Genomic DNA, 13,700 nt, shown 5'->3' with positions numbered 1-13,700 from the left:
TCAGGATATTTCACAAAGGTAGTGATGTTCAAATTGAATTGCGAAGGATTTCATTAGCTAGAAAATAAATAAGAAGGGCGTTCAAGAAGAAAAAACAGTACAAGGAAAGGCATAGGAGAGTGAAATGCAATGGCTTCAGGAAACAGAAGGCAGTGCAGTGTCCCTGGATTGTGGACATGGAAAACAATCCTGAATGATGGGCCCAGGAAGTGAGAAGATATGAAGAGGCCTTGAATGCCGTGCTAAAACCCTTGATATGGTCTTATAGACAGTGCTGATTAACCAAGGCTCTCTGGACTAGCGATGAATGATGGGGCATAATCATATGGGGCCCTGTAGGGATTGAACTGGGAACTAGGAGGTCACTTAAGAGAAATTTGGAGTAGTCCGGTGAGAAAGAAGAGGGGGTGAGTGGTGGCCATGGCTATAGATTAAGAGTCAGGGTAAGAGACTTTGGTTAGATGTTGGTGGTGAGGGAGAAGAAAGTCAAGAATGACTTGGAAGACTGGTTCCTGGGTCTGGGTGGAGAGAGAACGATGTGGCCAAGAAAGACCGCAAATGTAGGAGAGGGAACCATTTTTGAAGAAACGTAAAGGCATTCCTATCTCACAGTGGGATGGGCAAGGAACTGGGGTGCTGAACAGTGGGCGTCTCTGCAATTTATCAACTCAGTGACCTTGAGCACCTCACCTTTATGAACCTCAACCTCCTTTGCTGTAAAATGAGGGGTGAAGGGGGAAGCAATATTATTTATCTTATCAAGATGTTGGGAAGATTTAAAGAGATATGTCTATGAGAGGACTTTCTGAAGAATTTTTTGAAAACCATATGAAGGGGAGCTATTTTATAATGAACTCCCTTCGGGACATGATTATCTTCTGGACATGCAGGTGACTAGTGCCACACAAATCTGGAACCAGGAGAGATGGCAGGGCTGCAGGTCCAGATTTGAGAGTCCTTAGCAGCCAGGCAGGGGGGAAGAAGTCTTCAGATATCCCACAGGAAAGGAAGAGAAGAGGGCTAAGGCAGAGCCCTGAGAGATGCCAGCTCCTATGGGCACTCAGAAAATGAAAGGAAATGAAGAAAAGCAGCACAATGTGGGGGAGACAATCAGAGATGGGTGGAGGGTCTTCAAGAAGGAAGATGGTCACTGAGTCTTTACGTAGTTCTGTTAATAGAGACAGGTGCAATAGCTCTATATAGAAGTAGGCAATTTCGATTACATATGTAAGAAATTGGTGGAAGCCCTGTATTTCTTTTAGAACACAGGCTCTGCAGTTCATTTCTAGGGCAGGTCAGTACTATTTGCAGACTTGCCCTGAGCGGAGCTTGTAAGCTATATGTTCAACAAAGCTGTGCTAAAGATTCAGCGTTATTTTTTTTAATTGAGGTGAAATTCACCTACATAAAATTAACCATTTTAAAATGTACAATTTCAGTGGCATTTATTTAGTGCATTCACACTGTTGTGCAACCATCATCTCTGTCTAGTTCCAAATCATTTTTCTTCCCACAAAAGGAAACCCCACACCCATGAAGCAGTCACTGTCATTCTTCCCTACCCCCAGCCCCTGGCAACCACCAATCTGTTTTCTCTCTCTATGGATTTATCTAGATTATGTACCCAAAAGAATTGAAAACAGGTAATCAAACAAATGCTTGTACATGAATGAAGATCCAGTTCTGAAAGGGCAAGTTTGAAGGAGGTCAGGCTATAGGCAATTTACCTTGGAAAGGGAGTCCTATAAAGATGAAGGTTGGATGGCCACAATGCCAAGTGAATTTATTAAGACTGGTTTTTATTTTGTACCTTAGTTCAAACTGCACTGTGTGCCAAGAGCAGAATCAGAGGATGATAATGGTTTCTGTAAATTAGCTGAATTAATGTGAAAGGCGAGTTCTAGGTTAGCCATACAATGACTTTCAATAAGGGAAGTGCAGAATCTAAGCTTCATTGTTTTCTGATTTTCTTTTTAACTGTTTTATAATCGGGGAAATTTTGCCCCTAAATGAATACTATTTGTAAATAATCCTCTCTAATTGTAGGCTTAAAATGTCTGGGCAAAACCAGAAATGACTCCCTACCCAAGGTTTAGTAACAGTTAAGGTATTTAAACAGGAGCAGCCTGAAGAATGGTCCTTGGGTTTGATCTTAGTAAACCTATAATTACTCATCTCCTCAGCTAGACTTTCCCTGAGGAACGCAAAGGGCAACCCAAGTGCATTAATCGCTCACTGATGACTCAAGATAAACAGAAACCTTACAATCTCTGTTTCAAATAGTGTGTGTTGTAGATAGAAAAAAAAAATGTCCCTCTTTGGTAATGAATAACAGTTTACCCATCAGATCTTCTCCAGGTCCAAGCTCCACGAACTATGTCAAGCTTTTGAAAACTGCGTATAAAACAAACGAAGCTTTACAAACTTAGTGGAATATTATGAAATACTAATTTTACAGGTGCATAAGAGAAAACTGCAATTCCAAATAGCAGAATGCCATTAAACATAATGCAGTCTGTATGCAGGAGCAGTTAATTTAATATTAAACCAATAAAACATTTACCAGCGCCAGTGAAGGTCTTGGTTGTTGACAGCAGGCTAGGTGTCCCGCAGCCATGCCGTCTTTCTGTTTGCGGCCCAATTTGACACAGCTGCTTTCTTCTGGAAATCATGCCTCATTTGAAGCCTTCGCAAGTATGACAAATAGCCTCGCTAAGCCTTAGCGACGGTGGGGAAGCTTGAAAATATTTAGGAGCATTTATTAACTAGAGTATGAAACAGGATTTAGTCCCACTACAGAGTTTGAGTGTGTGGAGGTCTCGTCATTAGAGGAAAATCTACCTGCTCTGCTGTGTGTATCTTTTTCAGGGCGCTGTATAAAATTATCACCCTGAGGGCAATGCTCAGTTCAAACTGCATAGAAATTCTAATGCTAATCCATAAAATAGGCAAAATTAGAATAAAATTTTTATTTTTAAACTCAGCTGTCTGATGACATTGCTGGTCTATTACTGGCTGCCGTTCTAGGCAGAGCAGATGTAAGAGTTCCTCATACAGGGAGCTTTGAATCTCTGCAGGAATTCAAGATTTATAGGAAAAGGTAAATAGCAATAGAAGAAAAGACAAGCTAAGTGCTAACCTTGTTCAAAGGAAGCTTCAGGTATATGAAGCATCCTGGGGCCAAAGTAGTCGGGGAAGTCTACCTAGCAGCTGGAGTTAGGGATAGATAATGGAGGAGGGGAGGGCCTAGGAATCTGGCAGCCTGTAGGGGTGGGGCGGGGTGGTTCTCTGCACAAAGGCTGGTGTATTCTGAGAAAAAGTGGACTAACGGCTGAGGTGGAGAGTTCATGGAGGTGAGTAGAGGAGATACGGATTGAAGGGTTTTGATTAGAGAGTCTCTAGAACAGGATTAAAGGGTTTTTGCTGCAGGAAATGGCAGTAAGATGAAGCCTTTGGGAACATGAAGGTGACATAAGAAGGAAGGGTTTTGGGAAATTCCATTACAATAGCCTCTTGGATTAACTGATGTGGAGAGAATTGAAAATCTACTGTACACTTAGAAGATTAATGAGAGACCTGCACTGGGTTGGAATTGGCAGCGATAAAAAGGAATGGAATGTTTAGAGAAACGTTCTGAAGGAAGTATTTATAGGACCTGAGAGCTTATTGGGTGTAGGGAGTGATATGTGGGCAGGTGCAGGCCGATTCCAGGACTTTGAGCCTAGCTAACTTGAAGAACGAAATAAGAAACCCAAAGAGGAAACTGACTTAGATGAGGAAGAGATGAGATCAATTTTAGGCATGTTGAGAAAATCCATGTGGAAATTCTTACTAGGCCTTTGGGAAGGCAGCACTGAAACTTGAAAGAAAAATAGATTTGGGTGTCATCACCCACAGGAGAGGTGTTTTCTGAAGCTATGAAACTCAATGAGGTTTCTGAAGGAGACTGGATACAGAAAGCTCTAGCACTCTAGAGACAGAACGCCTTTTTGGTCTCTAGATATTTAAGTGATGGAAGGAGAAGTGAAGTCAGGGATATAAACAAAAAGTGGGCTAGGAGCTGGTGGAAAGTCAAACCTTTTGTTTCAGAGTATCTAATCAATAGTAACTACTGCAATGGGAACTAAGGAAAAAAAATCACTGAATTTTTTGAGTAAAAACCTATGAATCACCATTGCTTAGAGTGCTGGAGAAAGGAAGCAGTTTCTGGAAGTGAAGGAACGAGTGGCTGCTTTGAACCTGGAAGCCATGAATATACACTCCACTTTTCAGGAGCAAAAGTCAAAGCAAAGAGAGAAACAAGACAGGCATTTTGACGTAATAATAGCAGCATCAAGGGTACTTGTTTTTGAGATAAGAGACATGAGCTTATTTTAGATAAGGGAGAGAGAAAATAAAAAGAAGAAAATATTAAAGACATTAAGTAGGATGTGTATCCCCTTAGAAGATAAAGAATCTAGTATTAATAAAGCAGAATATGACTTCCACCAAGATAAGGGATCATTAGGGATGATGATTGAAAACTATAGGAAGAAATGGATATATCAAAATTAACAAGGTTATTTGGAAAAAGGAACTGAATAGCCATATGAATTAAATATTCTCAGATACATAAAAAGTATTGTTATCTATTGACACTAAAAGGCAGCAAAAATTTAATCCCTGGTGAAATTTAGTATAACTATTCTGGGAGATTTATTTGAACAAGGAGAGACAGTCAGTCTCCTGTTACTGTACTGGGCTTTGTTAATGGCTGCCTGGCACAAACTGTTTTGAGAAGGGTTTTGAAGCTACATCCAGACTCAGCATTCAGGATTGCCATGATGAATCAATGACGTCGGCCTTGAGCATGGGATGGAGTGTGGCAGCCCCAGTGCTAGCTAGCAGGAAGAGCTCTTAGGCAATACTGCGTGTGAAGAGTCCAGTTCCGTAGCAGATTTCAGGAAACTTTTATTTCTCAGAATGACACAGGGTTGAAAATGAGCAAGGAAAAAGTTAAGTTGAGGAAGTCTAGAGTGTTGTTACTCGGAGTCTGGACCAGCAGCATGGGCATCACCTGGGAGCTTGTTAGAAATGCCGATTGTCAGGTTCCACTCCAGACCCACTATTTCTAACTCTTCATTTTAACAATATCCTAACTGATTCATATGCACACCAAATTTTGTAAAGGATGTTGCTGGAGTCTACGCTGAAATGACCAACCATGGGGTTCAGGTAGGTGGCGGAGGAGTCCAAGAAACCAAGAAGAGTTCTTAGAGTCTAGGTTAGTGGTTATCGAAGTGTGGTCCCCAGACAAGCTGCATCCTCAGCACCTGGGAACTTGCTAGAAATGCAAATTCTCTGGCCTTACCTAAGACCTACTGAATCAGAAACTCTGGGGTTAGGACCCAGGAGTCTGTATTTAACAAGCCCTCCAGGTGATTCCAGTGTGCCCTAAAGTTTGAGAACCATCCTGTAATGTGGTAAAGTTTCACTTACGTGGATCAAGAATAGAGGTAAGAGGTAAAGAGTTAGTTTAAAATCAAGGAAGTTGCTACATGTTCAGGAAGCAAAAAATAAAGTAAAAGTCACCAACAATACGATGTACCACTAAGAGCTTAGCCATATCAACCAACAAAGAAGACCATGGCTCTTTGGTGGTGTAGACAAAGCAAGCAGTTGTCCAGATAAGTTTTTGGCAATTAGTGGTTAAAGCCTTCATTGAAGAAATGTACACTATAAGAGAAACTGGGTTATGAGAAGATAAGAGTACCATAAAACACCATTTACATATAGACAATGAACCAGCAAAGTATGCAAGGCAGATCCAGTTTGGGGTGTGTGAAAGGCTAATTGCAAATAATAATGTTTACATTATCAAAGCAGGACTGGAGCTTTAGCAAACTGGCTACCTTTGTGTCAGTCATCATACACATCTGAAAGTAATATCATTACCTTGTTTTAGAAAATTGATTGCAATTCTAACTTCTCTTTAATCTGCTACCGGAGAGGCCCTCCACACTAATTCAAAGGTGTTTAAAATGAGGCTAATAGGTGTTGATATCTTGAGGTTGCCACTGGAGCCAACTGATGCCCTCTGTGCTGCTCTATTGTCCCGTGTAGTAGCCCTTAGCCACATGTAGCTATGTAAATTTCAATTAATAAAATTAAATAAGATTAAGGATTTTTCAGACAGACCAGCCCATTCCACATGCTCCACAGTCACCTGTGGCAAGTGGCTGCCATATTGGGCAACAAGGTTTACAAGATATTTCCATTGTTACAGAAAGTTCTGTTAGATGAGACTTGAGCTTTTGATTCAAGGTTTATAATATACACTTTAACAGAATCATGTTTACCAAGGAGAAGCTTTTCAGTGGGGCTAAAAGCAGATCACATCAGTGAAAAGGGTAAGATTGGGGCCTAAAACTCTAGCAGTTTCCACTTGCTTTGAAGACACAAACACTTTCCAACTTCTACCTCAACAGTTAGGGAGTGGAGACCTTCTGAAGGGATCAAGAGATGACAGTATTTTATTCGTTTATTCTTCTTCATTTTTGCCATTTGCAGAGGGGGGCAAAAAATCACCTATGACAGGATGATTTTGGCTAACATTCCAGCACTCTCTTCATCATTTTATATGCACAGTTTCATTGTTTTGTTTTAGCCAAGGCCTGTCATCAAGAAGGTGACTGTATTTAGTTTAGTTTTATTTATTTATCTATTTATCAATGTCACCACCTTAAGCTGAGGGAGTCAGACCTAAGGTAAAGAAACTTGAATTAACAGGAAGACCTCTGGAATCTTTCATGCCTCCTGGTAAGATGGAGACACAAACCTCAGGGCTCAAATCTGTAACTCTAAATGTTCTGATTTTATAAGAAGAACTCACTTGATATCTACAGAAAAGAATTTTCTCAGCTAGAACAGAGCCATATTTATAATACAGAGATACAAATCTGTGAATAATCTGAACTTAAGTAAGTCTCTATTTATTTATTTATCTCAAGGAACTCTACGATTAGAAAAAGGATATTGCCTTGGCAGACCTGTGAGCTCTTCATGCAGTTGAAGTAAGGGGTTTATGGCAGCATTTCTTGTTTATCCTCTGGCGGTGTTCCCCTTGAGCAAATACAAATACCTCTGTGCCCCCTCTTTCGTATGGTCCCTGGAATAATTTTTTCTCACCGTTATCCTGGGAAGAGAAATGTTCTAAGCCTTTCTGATGAGGCTTCCAACATCTTCCCTATGAATCTCTGTGAAGAGCTAAGAGGTCTTTTCCGGGCAATTAGCCACATATAATTTTCCAAATTACATGTTTAGCTCTGACGTGTGTCTCTCCAAAGCTGGTGTGCTTTGTTTATTTGGTTCTGAACCCAGGGTGAGAAGGAGTCTCTCCTGCTGCAGGTGACCCCCTGGGAGTCATATTGTGAGCAAACATAGCCCAGAAGGAGCTGCCTCACTGGCAGGTCCTGCCAAGGCACTTCCTAAGACCTTTATGGGAAGTGGAAAGCTAGCTTTCTCCCTTTCTTCCTAATTCTCATCATTGTTTCTTTTTAAAAAGATAAATATGAAATTGACACCAAAGACTTTTTTTATGGCATGCTCTCCAATTTAGTACCTTTGCTAGTGTTGGTTGGCTTCAAGTCTTTGCATGGGCAGAGTCCTTTTGAAGTGTGTTTGTGCTTAGAACCTCTGGCCTCCGTTTGGAGAACACGTGGGTAAACCTTCATCCTGCCACCCAGCAAAATCTGGTCAGAATCTAGGAAGCCGGTCAAGCTTCTTTCTCTTTCCTTAAATTAAACATTTACTTAGCTTTTATTTTCCATTGTCCTGATCCTCCTGGTAACAATGGGTTCATGAAAGATTACTTAGATAAACTTACTCATGCCGATGTGCTAGCCGGCTAATCTATTACTCCTCCCCTGTAAATCTTAACTCAGTTCACACAGGGATGTTTCTAAGAAATTTCGGACCACTGGCAGGAGCAGGAGTTCCACCTAGCAGGCCGTGGAAGGAGATAGGAATGGTCACGCGGGATGTTCAACACTCTACCAGGAAAATCCTACTGGTGGCTGCCTCCCCTGCCCCAAGATGACCAAGGACATCAGGAAGAGTTTGCCTTTTTGAGTAAGTAACTGAAGATGGGGAAGAGTATAGAGAGAGAGCTTGATTTTCAGGCAACTAAAGATAATCCAGATAGTTTACGCAAATATCACATCTGCCCCAAACATTAACCCCACGAAGTACATCCCATCTTCCTGTCATTCAGACCCAAAATCTCTCAGTCATTTTCGGTTCTACCGTCTTTATGCAACACTGGGAGATTAAGCTCTAAACCATACATTTCCTGGTTCCCTTCATCATATAAAGTCCAAACTCCTTGACATGATAGATAAGCCTGCTTAATGCCATGTCTCCAATACACTTTTCAATCTTTCCTCTCTTTGTGCCTATTGTGTATGCCTCTCTCACACACCCACTTCCGAGAAGAGTTTTCTGATCTTGCCCTTTCCAGGTCTGGCTCTATTCACTTTTTCCTCTCTTTCAGTAACACCTTCACGCCCTCTGCCTCCTCAAGTCCTTCCTGTCATTTAAGGGCCAATTTAAATTTCATTTCCTCCTTGAAGCTTTGCCCTGATCCCCTTGGCTGAAGATCATCCCTCTGTTATCTGCTCACCTCATATCCTTTGTTTAATTTTGCCTTTTCCTGCATTGTCTACGAGCTTACCTACTCCATTATCTATTAGGAAATAAACTAAGTCTGGTTTGCTTTTGTTTCTATATAGCGTATTTATTAAACATGGCAACTTAAAAAAATATTTCTTGAATTGGAATCATCCAACTAATTTTTGTTAAACACCTAAAGCACACGTCTTTGTATGTGACATGTCATGAATACACACATTGCATCATAAAGAACAAGATGAAAGAAATTAGGAGTGGATTTAGAAATCCAGAGTTATCAGAGTCCTCAAAGGAAACAGGACAAGTAGAGTGCACATCAGGCTACAAAGATGTGGACTGTTCAGTGGTGCCCCTACTAGAAATCTCTGGGACCCTGGGCAAGGCTGTTTCCTGCCATACCACAGCTTCATTTCTCTCTCTGTTACTCTACGCAGTCCTCCTTATGAACCCAGCCAGACGTTTCCCAGGACCACCTCTAAACTAGCTGTGGCCGAGTGGCTGTGAAAGACAGCTTAACCAAATGCAGAAATAGAGGCATCTCTTGCCACTTTGTCTCACGTTATTGCCGCCATCTGCGTCTAACTATGGCAACAGTTTTTCCTTTTTTTTAATAACTGTAACTTTTTACCTCTTGACCAGATTCACCCATTTTGCCCACTCCCCCCTCCACCTCTGGCAACCACCAATATATTCTCTGTATCCGAAGGTTATTTTTTAGAATTCACTTAGCATAATGCCCTCAAAGTCTATCCATGCTGTCAAAAATGGTAGGATTTCCACCTTTTTATGGTTGAATAGTATTCCATTGTATGTATATGTGTGCATATGTACATCACATTTTCTTTATCTGTTCATCCACTGATGGCTGCTTAGGTCATTTCCATGTCCTGGCTGTTGTGAATGGTGCTGCAGTGAACATGGGGTGCAGCTGTCTCTTCAAGATAGTGATTTCATTTCCTTTGGATATATACCCAGAAGTAGGGTTGTGGGATCATAAGGTAGTTTTATTTTAAAACTTTTGAGGATCCTCCATACTGTTTTCCATAGTGGCTGCACCAGTTTGCATTCCCACCAACAGTACACAATGGTTCCCTTTTCTCCACATCCTCACCAATACTTGTCTCTCTCTCTCATTTTTTTGTTTTTTGATAATAGCCATTCTAACAGGTGTGAAGGGATATCTCATTTTGGCTTTGATTTGCAGTTCCCTGATGATTAGTGATATTGAGCATCTTTTTATGTACCTGTTGGCTATTTGTATGTCTTCTTTGGAAAAATGTCTATTCGGGTCCTCCGCCCATCTTAAAATCAAATTATTTGTTTTTTTTGTTATTGAATTGTATGTGTTCCTCACATATTTGCAAAACTGTAATAGAACATCACAATCAGGATATTGACATTGATACAGTCCACTGAATTTATTCAGACTTCCTAGTTTTACTTGTAATAAAGTGTAATAAGGTGTGTGTGTATCAAGGTCTATCCAATTTTATCATATGTAAAGCTTTGTGTATTTACCACTGCAGTCAAGATACAGATCAGTTCCATTACCACAGGATCCCTCATGTTGTTCCTATTCTTAGGCGATTGTTTCCTTTTTACTGTTGAATTTTGAGCATTCTTTTTATATTCCGGATACTGGCTCTTTGTTCGATATGTAATTTGCAAATATTCTCTCCCAGTCTGTAGCTTATTTTCATCTTCTTAATCGGATATTTTGCAGAGCAAAAGTTTTTAATTTTGATGAGATTCAACTTATCAATTTTTTCCTTTATGGATTGTGTTTTTGGAGTTGTCTAAGTATTCTTTGCCTAGTCCTAGATACTGAAGATTTTCTCCTATATCCTTTCTAATCAGTTTTTTATAATTTTATGTTTTACGTGTAAGTCCATGATTTGTTTTTAGTTAATTTTTGTGTACGGTCTGAAGTTTAGGTTGAAGTTCATCTGTTGCCAGCAGATGTCCAATTGCTCCATCACTGTTTGTCACTGTTTTTTGTAAACACCATCCTACGAATTTTGCACTTTGTCAAAATTTAGTTAGACTTATTTGTGTGCATCCATTTCTGGATTCTGTATTTTGTTTTATTGATCTATGTGTCTGTCCCTCTGCCAGTTGTTTTGATTACTGTGGCTATAGAGTAAGCATAAACATTGGGTCCAATAATTCCTTCCACTTTGCTCTCCTTGTCAAGATTGTTTTAGCTATACAAGGATCTGTGCCATTTCACGTAAATTTTAGAATGACCTTGCATATGTCTACAAAAAAATCGTGCTGGGATTTTGATAGGAATTGCACTAAACCTACCATTCAGTTGGGGAGAATTTACATCTTTATTGTGTGGAGTCGTCAAATCCAGGAACATTTATTTAAGTTGTGCTTGATGTCTTTTATCAGCATTTTGTAATTTTCAGCATACTAGTCCTGCATATGTTTTGTTAACTTTATGTATGAGCATTTAATTTTCTTTGGAGTGATTGTAAATGGTATCGTGTCTTTAATTTCTGTTTCCACATATTCATTGCTATTATACAGAAATGATTGGTTTTTAAGTATTGATCTTGTATCCAGTGAGCTTACTGAAGTCACTTGTTAGTTCTAGAAGATTTTTACGGATTCTTTTTGATTTGCTATGTAATCATGTCATCTGCAAGTAGGAAGAGTTTTATTTTTTCTTTTCCAGTCTATATACTTTTTGTTGTTGTTGTTGCCTTATTTCACAGACGAGAACTTCCAGTACTATGTGGAGTAAGAGTGGTGAAAGTTGACATCTTTGCTCTTTCTGAGTTTAAGAAGAAAACATTCCATCTTTCACCATTAAATATCGTATTAACTATAGGTTGTTTTGTAGATACTCTTTTTTTGAGTTGAGGTAATTCTCCTCTATTCCTAATTTGCAGAGAATTTTTGTCATGGATATGTGTTAGATTTTATAAAATGCATTCTCTGTGTTAATTGATATGATCTCACATGATCGTTCTTCTCTAGCCTGTTCATATTATGGACCATATTGGTTTTCACAAGAATGTTAAAATAGCCTCGCATACCTGGAATAAATTTCACTTGGTCATAGTGTATAATTCTTTTTATACATTTTTGGGTTCAATTTGCTAATATTTTGTTGAGGATTTTTGCATCCATATTCATGAGGGAGTTTGGTATGTAGTTTTATGTTTTGTTTTGCTTTCTCTTTTACTATTGTTTCTCTAGTTTTGATATCAACTTGGTTCATAATGGTCCATAAAATGACTTGGAAAGTATTTTCTCTTATTTTCTGGAAGAGATTTTATAAAATTTGTGTTAGTTGTTTCAATGGTAACCTTCTTCAATGAAACCACCTGGGTTTATTTTCGTGTTAATTCAGTTCTATGTATTTTTAATTTCCTTTGAGACTTTCTGACACATGGACTATTTATAAGTGGGTTATTTAACATCTACCTGTTTGTAGATTTTCTGTTGCATTTCTGTTATTTCTAGTTTGATTCTATTATGGTCCAACAACCCATTCTGTGATCTTAATTTCTTTTAAATTGGTTGAAGAGTAATTATAGCCTGGCATATGGACTATCTTGACGAACAGTCTATCTGTGCTTGAAAAAAATGTATATTCTGCTGTTGTTAGGTGGATTGTTCTCTATATGTCAATTAGATCCTGTGAGTTGATTGTGCTATTCATTTCTTCTATATCCTTGCTGATTTTTTGTCTAGTAGGTGTACCACTTGCTGAAAGTGAGCTGTTGAAATCCCCAACTATAATTGTGGACCTGTTTATTTCTTTTTCAGCTTTATCAGCCTTTGCTTTTTGTTTTTTGAAACTCTATTTTTTGATGGATTTACATTTAGGGTTGTTTTTTCTTCCTGGTGGATTGATCCTTTTATCATTATGTAATGTTCTTTTTGTCTTTGCTCTTAATTTTCTTTGCTCTAAAGTGTAATTTATCTGATATTAATACAATCACTCCTACTTTAAAAAAAATATTTGATTAGCATTGGCATGGTATATCATTTTCCATCCTTTTGCTTTCAATTTACCTATGTCATCATTTTTGAAGTTTCTTGTAGACAGCGTATGGTTGGATCATGATTTTCTTATCCACTCTGCCAACTTCTGCCTTTTAGTTGGTTTTTAGACTATCTACATTTAAGGTAATTATTGATATGTTAAGGCTTAAGCTTCCCATATTGTTATTTGTTTTCCATTTGTTTCTGTTGGTTTCTTCTCTTTCTTGTTCCTCTGCCTCTCAATCCTTGCCTTCCTATGGGTTACTTAAACATTTTTCAGTATTCCATTTTGATTTATTCATGGTATTTTTGAGTTGAGTGTATCTCTGTGTAATTTTCTTTGTAGTTTCTCTGGGAAATACAACATACATGTATGACTTATCACAGTCTACTCATATCAACATTTACCACTTTGAGTGAAGTATGAAAATCTTTCTTGCATTTAGTTCCTTTTACCTTCTTTATTTTAAATCTTATTGTCTTGAATTCCAAATGATGTGGCAAATTTTGAATGAATCATCAAATATGATTTGTAAAACTGAAAAGCAGAAGAATAGTGCATTATTTGTCCATACCTCTATTCTTTCTGTTCTTCCTTTCTCATCTCCAAGATTCCTTCTTTCATGATTGCCTTTTTTCTTGAAAAACTCTGTTTCTAATTTTTGGCTGCTAACGACAAATTCTTTTAGTTTTCCTTTATTTTCTCTTTTTTTCTGAAGAAAACTTTCACTGGGTATAGAATTTGTGGTTAATAGTTCTTTCCTTTCAGCATTTGAAAAATGTTTACCACTTCCTTCTGGACTCCATGATCTCATATAAGAAATACATTGTCATTCAAATTGGTGTTTCCTCTACATAATGCATTGTTTCTCTCTGGCTGCTTTCAAGATATTTTTCCTATTAATTTTCACAAGTTAAATTATGCTGTGTCTTGATGTAGATTTCTTAGGGTTTATCTTCTTTGGTGAATCATTCATCTTCTTAAATCTGTAAGTTTGTGCCTTTCACCAAATCTGGAAGTTTTCATCCAT

Source organism: Equus quagga, chromosome 12 (genome assembly GCF_021613505.1).
Source record: "Equus quagga isolate Etosha38 chromosome 12, UCLA_HA_Equagga_1.0, whole genome shotgun sequence".
Taxonomy (NCBI): Eukaryota; Metazoa; Chordata; class Mammalia; order Perissodactyla; family Equidae; genus Equus; species Equus quagga.
Note: the sequence above shows the minus strand (reverse complement) of the source record.